The sequence below is a fragment of the Arachis ipaensis genome, chromosome B8 (genome assembly GCF_059453495.1).
Source record: "Arachis ipaensis isolate K30076 ecotype BB chromosome B8, ASM5945349v1, whole genome shotgun sequence".
NCBI lineage: Eukaryota > Viridiplantae > Streptophyta > Magnoliopsida > Fabales > Fabaceae > Arachis > Arachis ipaensis.
Window position 1 is genome coordinate 125,825,619 of NC_142443.1, and position 7,780 is coordinate 125,833,398.

The window sequence follows — 7,780 nt, forward strand, 5'->3', positions numbered from 1 at the left end:
CTTTTTCAAAATTGATTTTCAAAATTGTTTCAACTAACTAACTAACTTTTTGTTTGTTTCTTATCTTTTTCAAAACTACCTAACTAACTCTCTCTCTCTCTAATTTTCGAAAATATCTTCCCTCTTTTTCAAAATTTCTTTTTAATTAACTAATTATTTTATTTTTTTTATTTGAATTTTCGAAAAAAAAAAACTACTAACCTTTTTCAAAAACTATTTTCGAAAATCACTAACTCTTTTTCAAAAATTATTTTCGAAAATTCTCTCCTCCTTTCATCTCCTTCTATTTATTTATTCATCCACTAACACTTCTCTTCATCTCACATCTCTGCTCCTATCATCACCTTTGTGTTTGGATTCTTCATTCTTCTTTACCCCTATTCCTTTTCTTCTTCTACTAACAATAAGGAACCTCTTTACTGTGACATAGAGGATTCCTCTTCTTTTCTTGTTCTCTTCTCTTTCTTATGAGCAGGAACAAGGAAAAAGGCATTCTTGTTGAAGCTGATCCAGAACCTGAAAGGACTCTGAAGAGGAAACTAAGAGAAGCTAAATTACAACAATCCAGAGACAACCTTATTGAAAATTTCGAACAAGTAAAGGAGATGGCAGCCGAACCCAACAACAATAATGCAAGGAGGATGCTTGGTGACTTTACTGCACCAAATTCCAATTTACATGGAAGAAGCATCTCCATTCCTGCTATTGGAGCAAACAATTTTGAGCTGAAACCTCAGCTAGTTTCTCTGATGCAGCAGAACTGCAAGTTTCATGGACTTCCATCTGGAGATCCTTTTCAATTCTTAGCTGAATTCTTGCAGATCTGTGATACTGTTAAGACTAATGGAGTAGATCCTGAAGTCTACAGGCTCATGCTTTTCCCTTTTGCTATAAGAGACAGAGCTAGAGTGTGGTTGGACTCTCAACCCAAAGACAGCCTGAACCCTTGGGATAAGCTGGTCACGGCTTTCTTAGCCAAGTTCTTTCCTCCTCAAAAGCTGAGCAAGCTTAGAGTGGATGTTCAAACCTTCAGACAGAAAGAAGGTGAATCCCTCTATGAAGCTTGGGAGAGATACAAGCAACTGACCAAAAAGTGTCCTTCTGACATGCTTTCAGAATGGACCATCCTGGATATATTCTATGATGGTCTGTCTGAATTAGCTAAGATGTCATTGGATACTTCTGCAGGTGGATCCATTCACCTAAAGAAAATGCCTACAGAAGCTCAAGAACTCATTGACATGGTTGCTAATAACCAGTTCATGTACACTTCTGAGAGGAATCCTGTGAGTAATGGGACGCCTCAGAAGAAGGGAGTTCTTGAAATTGATACTCTGAATGCCATATTGGCTCAGAATAAAATATTGACTCAGCAAGTCAATATGATTTTTCAGAGTCTGAATGGAATGCAAGCTGCATCCAACAGTACTCAAAAGGCATCTTCTGAAGAAGAAGCTTATGATCCTGAGAACCCTGCAATAGCAGAGGTGAATTACATGGGTGAACCATATGGAAACACCTATAATCCCTCATGGAGTAATCACCCAAATCTCTCATGGAAGGATCAAAAGCCTCAACAAGGCTTTAATAATGGTGGAAGAAACAGGTTTAACAATAGTAAACCTTTTCCATCATCCACTCAGCAACAGACAGAGAACTCTGAACAAAGTACCTCTAATTTAGCAAACTTAGTCTTTGATCTATCTAAGGCCACTGTGAGTTTCATGAATGAAACAAGGTCCTCCATTAGAAATTTGGAAGCACAAGTGGGCCAGCTGACTAAAAGGATCACTGAAACCCCTCCTAGTACTCTCCCAAGCAATACAGAATAAAATCCAAAAGGAGAGTGCAAGGCCATTGAAATGACCATCATGGCCGAAACCACAAAAGAGGAGGAGGACGTGAATCCCAGTGAGGAAGACCTCCTGGGACGTCCAGTGATCAACAAGGAGTTTCCCTCTGAGGAACCAAGGGAATCTGAGGCTCATCTAGAGACAATAGAGATTCCATTAAACCTCCTTATGCCATTCATGAGCTCTGATGAGTATTCCTCTTCTGAAGAGAATGAGGATGTTACTGAGGAGCAAGTTACCAAGTACCTTGGTCAATCATGAAGCTGAATGCCAAATTATTTAGTATTGAGACTTGGGAAGATGAACCTCCCTTGTTCACCAATGAACTGAGTGATCTGGATCAACTGACATTGCCTCAGAAGAAACAGGATCCTGGAAAGTTCCTAATACCTTGTACCATAGGCACCATGACCTTTGAGAATGCTCTATATGACCTTGGTTCATGGATAAACCTCATGCCCCTCTTTGTAATAGAGAAACTGGGAATTTTTGGGGTGCAAGCTGCTAAAATCTCATTAGAGATGGCAGACAATTCAAGAAAATAGGCTTATGGACAAGTAGAGGACGTGTTAGTAAAGGTTGAAGGCCTTTACATCCCTGCTGACTTCATAGTCCTAGATACTGGGAAGGATGAGGATGAATTCATCATCTTTGGAAGACCTTTCCTAGCCACAGCAAGAGCTGTGATTGATGTGGACAGAGGAGAATTGATCCTTCAAATAAATGGGGACAACCTTGTGTTTACAACTCAAGGATCTCTCTCTGCATCCATTGAGAGGAAGCATAAAAAGCTTCTCTCAAAGCAGAGTCAAACAAAGCCCCCACAGTCAAACTCTAAGTTTGGTGTTGGGAGGCCACAACCAAACTCTAAGTTTGGTGTCAAACCCCTATATCCAAACTCTAAGTTTGGTGTTGGGAGGTCTCAACAAAGCTCTACACATCTGTGAGGCTCCATGAGAGCCCACTGTCAAGCTATTGACATTAAAGAAGCGCTTGTTGGGAGGAAACCCAATGTTTATTTATCTAATTCTATTTTTGTTTTTCATGTTTTCTTAGGTTCATGATCATGTGGAGTCACAAAATAAACGAAAAGTTTAGAAACATAATCAAAAACAGCGGAAAAAAATCACACCCTGGAGGAATCACCTGTCTGGCGTTCAACGCCAGAACAGAGCATGGTTCTGGCACTGAACGCCCAAAATGGGCAGTATCTGGGCGCTGAACGCCCAAAATGGGCAGCATCTGGGCGCTGAACGCCAGAATTGCACCCTGAAGAAGAGCTGGCGCTGAACGCCCAGAACAAGCATGGTTCTGGCGTTCAACGCCAGAAATGGGCAACAAATGGGCGTTGAACGCCCAAAATGGGCACCAACCTGGCACTGAATGCCCAGAGTTGTGTGCAAAGGCATTTTACATGCCTAATTTGGTGCAAGGTTGTAAATCCTTGAACACCACAGGATCTGTGGACCCCACAGGATCATCTCAGGATCTGTGGACCCCACAGGATCCCCACCTACCTCCACTCACTCCCTTCTCTCAATCATCCTCTATTCCCAATAAACACTCTTCCCCAAAACCCTTCACCTACCACATCCACCCACTCTTCCCCATAAACCTACCCAATAAACTCCACCTACCTTCAAAATTCAAAATCAATTTCCCACCCAAACCCACCCATATGGCTGAACCTTAACCCCCCCTCCCTTCCCTATATAAAGCCTTCCATTCTTCTTCATTTTCACACAACACAACCCTCTCTTTCCCTTCTTGGCCGTAACACACCTCCCCCCTCTTCTCCATATTTTCTTCTTCTTCTTCATCTAATTCTTTCTTCTCTTGCTCGAGGGCGAGCAAAATTCTAAGTTTGGTGTGGTAAAAGGATAAGCTTTTTGTTTTTCCATTACCATTGATGGCACCCAAGACCGGAGAATCCTCTAGAAAAGGAAAAAGGGAAGACAAAAGCTTCCACCTCCGAGTCATGGGAGATGGAAAGATTCATCTCCAAAGCTCATCAAGACCACTTCTATGATGTTGTGGCCAAGAAGAAGGTGATCCCTGAGGTCCCTTTCAAACTCAAGAGAAATGAGTATCCGGAGATCCGACATGAAATCCAAAGAAGAGGTTGGGAAGTTCTAACAAACCCCATCCAACAAGTCGGCATCCTAATGGTTCAAGAGTTCTATGCCAATGCATGGATCACTAGGAACCATGATCAAAGTAAGAACCCGAATCCAAAGAATTATGTTACAATGGTTCGAGGGAAATACTTAGATTTTAGCCCGGAGAATGTGAGGTTGGCGTTTAACTTGCCTATGATGCAAGGAGATGAACGCCCCTACACTAGAAGGGTCAACTTTAATCAAAGGTTGGACCACGTCCTCATGGACATATGTGTGGAAGGAGCTCAATGGAAGATTGACTCCAAAGGCAAGCCGGTTCAACTAAGAAGAATGGACCTCAAGCCTGTAGCTAGAGGATGGTTGGAGTTCATCCAACGCTCCATCATCCCCACTAGCAACCGATCTGAAGTTACTGCGGATCGGGCCATCATGATCCATAGCATCATGATTGGAGAGGAAGTAGAAGTTCATGAAGTCATCTCCCTTGAACTCTAAAAAATAGCCGAAAAGCCCTCCCCTGGGGCAAGGCTAGCTTTTTCTCATCTTATTTGCCATCTATGTTACTCAGCTGGAGCTTTCATAGAAGGAGACATTCACATTGAGGAAGAGAAGCCCATCACTAAGAAAAAGATGGAGCAAGCAAGAGAGCCCATTCATGGAGCTCAAGAGGCGCATGAATCTCATCACCATGAGATCCCGGAGATGCCTCAAATGCATTTTCCTCCACAAAACTATTGGGAGCAAATCAATACCTCCCTAGGAGAATTAAGTTCCAACTTGGGACAATTAAGGGTGGAACATCAAGAGCACTCCATCATCCTTCATGAAATCAGAGAAGATCAAAAAGCAATGAGGGAGGAGCAACAAAGACAAGGAAGAGATATAGAAGAGCTCAAGGACATCATTGGTTCCTCAAGAAGGAAACGCCACCATCACTAAGGTGGACTCATTCCTTGTTCTTACATTCTCTGTTTTTTGTTTTCTCTATGTTAAGTGCTTATCTATGTTTGTGTCTTCATTACATGATCATTAGTATTTAGTAACTTTGTCTTAAAGTTATGAATGTCCTATGAATCCATCACCTCTCTTAAATGAAAAATGTTTTAATTCAAAAGAACAAGAAGTACATGAGTTTCGAATTTATCCTTGAACTTAGTTTAATTATATTGATGTGGTGACAATGCTTCTTGTTTTCTGAATGAATGCTTGAACAGTGCATATGTCTTTTGAAGTTGTTGTTTAAGAATGTTAAATATGTTGGCTCTTGAAAGAATGATGACTAGGAGACATGTTATTTGATAATCTGAAAAATCATAAAAATGATTCTTGAAGTAAGAAAAAGCAGCAAAGAACAAAGCTTGCAGAAAAAAAAATAGGCGAAAAAAAAATAGAAAGAAAAAGAAAAAGCAAGCAGAAAAAGCCAAAAGCTCTTAAAACCAAGAGGCAAGAGCAAAAAGCCAATAACCCTTAAAACCAAAAGGCAAGGGCAAATAAAAAGGATCCCAATGCTTTGAGCATCAGTGGATAGGAGGGCCTAAAGGAATAACATCCTGGCCTAAGCGGCTAAACCAAGCTGTCCCTAACCATGTGCTTGTGGCGTGTAGGTGTCAAGTGAAAACTTGAGACTGAGCGGTTAAAGTCAAGGTCCAAAGCGAAAAAAAAAAGAGTGTGCTTAAGAACCCTGGACACCTCTAATTGGGGACTTTAGCAAAGCTGAGTCACAATCTGAAAAGGTTCACCCAATTATGTGTCTGTGGCATTTATGTATCCGGTGGTAATACTGGAAAACAAAGTTCTTAGGGCCATGGCCAAGAATCATAAAATAGCTGTGTTCAAGAATCATCATACTGAACTAGGAGAATCAATAACACTATCTGAACTCTGAGTTCCTATAGATGCCAATCATTCTGAATTTCAATGGATAGAGTGAGATGCCAAAACTATTCAAGAGGCAAAAAGCTACAAGTCCCGCTCATTTAATTGGAGCTATGTTTCATTGATAGTTTGGAATTTATAGTATATTCTCTTCTTTTTATCCTATTTGATTTTCAGTTGCTTGGGGACAAGCAACAATTTAAGTTTGGTGTTGTGATGAGCGGATAATTTATACGCTTTTTGGCATTGTTTTTAGTATGTTTTTAGTAGAATCTAGTTACTTTTAGGGATGTTTTCATTAGTTTTTATGTTAAATTCACATTTCTGGACTTTACTATGAGTTTGTGTGTTTTTCTGTGATTTCAGGTATTTTCTGGCTGAAATTGAGGGACTTGAGCAAAAATCAGATTCAGAGGTTGAAGAAGGACTGCTGATGCTGTTGGATTCTGACCTCCCTGCACTCAAAATAGATTTTCTGGAGCTACAGAAATCAAAATGGCACGCTTCCAATTGCGTTGGAAAGTAGACATCCGGGGCTTTCAAGCAATATATAATAGTCTATACTTTGCCCAAGTTTAGATGACGCAAACCGGCGTTCAACGCCAGCTCTCTGCCCAATTCTAGCGTCCATCACCAGAAACAAGTTGCAAAGTGGAGTTCAACGCCCAAAATGGCACAAAAGCTGGCGTTCAACTCCAAGAATGACCTCTCCACGTGTAGACTTCAAGCTCAGCCCAAGCACACACCAAGTGGGCCCTGGAAGTGGATTTATGTATCAATTACTTACTCCTGTAAACCCTAGTGACTAGTTTATTATAAATAGAACTTTTTATCATTGTATTCGGAGTCTTGGTTACTCCGGTTCCCCTCTGTGGCCGAGACCAATGAACTCCATTATCACTTATGTATTTTCAACGGTAGAGTTTCTACACTCCATAGATTAAGGTGTGGAGCTCTGCTGTTCCTCAAAGATTAATGCAAAGTACTACTGTTTTCTATTCAAACTCAACTTATTCCGCTTCTAAGATATTCATTCGCACTTCAACCTGAATGTGATGAACGTGACAATCATCATCATTCCCTATGAACGCGTGCCTGACAACCACTTCCGTTCTACCTTCGATTGAATGATTATCTCTTAGATCTCTTAATCAGATCTTCGTGGTATAAGCTAGATTGATGGCGGCATTCATGAGAGTCCGGAAAGTCTAAACCTTGTCCGTGGTATTCCGAGTAGGACTCTGGGATTGAATGACTGAGACGAACTTCAAACTCGCAAGTGCTGGGCGTAGTGACAGACACAAAAGGATAGTAAATTCTATTCCAGTATGATCGAGAACCTCAAAGATGATTAGCCATGCAGTGACAGCACATCAGAGCATTTTCACAGAGAGGAATAGGATGCAACCATCAACAAGGGTGATGCCTCCAGACGATTAGCCGTGCTGTGACAGAGCATTTGGACCATTTTTTCGAGAGGATTGAAAGTAGCCATTGGCACCGGTGACATCCTTACAAAAAGCCAGCCATAGAAAGGAGTAAGACTGATTGGATGAAGACAGCAGGAAAGCAGAGGTTCAGAGGAACGAAAGCATCTCTATGCGCTTATCTGAAATTCTCACCAATGATTTACATAAGTATTTCTATCCTTATTATATTATCCATTTTCGAAAACTCCATAATTATTTTATATCCGCCTGACTGAGATTTACAAGGTGACCATAGCTTGCTTCATACCAACAATCTCCGTGGGATCGACCCTTACTCACGTAAGGTTTATTACTTGGACGACCCAGTGCACTTGCTGGTTAGTTGTATCAAAGTTGTGACAAATTATGAATTGAGATTAGAGCACCAAACCTTTGGAGCCATTACCAGAGATCACAATTTCGTGCACCATAATCCTCATGCTTTGACTTTACTCTTGCATCA

At 41.0% G+C, this 7,780-nt stretch overlaps 1 non-coding gene across 1 annotated transcript; it reads right to left on the minus strand.

Annotated features, from left to right (window-relative positions):
• Positions 1 to 1,004: 1,004 nt before the first annotated feature.
• LOC148549768 (small nucleolar RNA R71) lies at positions 1,005 to 1,112 on the minus strand. Its single transcript, XR_015897373.1, has one exon. It is a non-coding gene; the product is annotated as a small nucleolar RNA R71 (small nucleolar RNA).
• Positions 1,113 to 7,780: the final 6,668 nt, after the last annotated feature.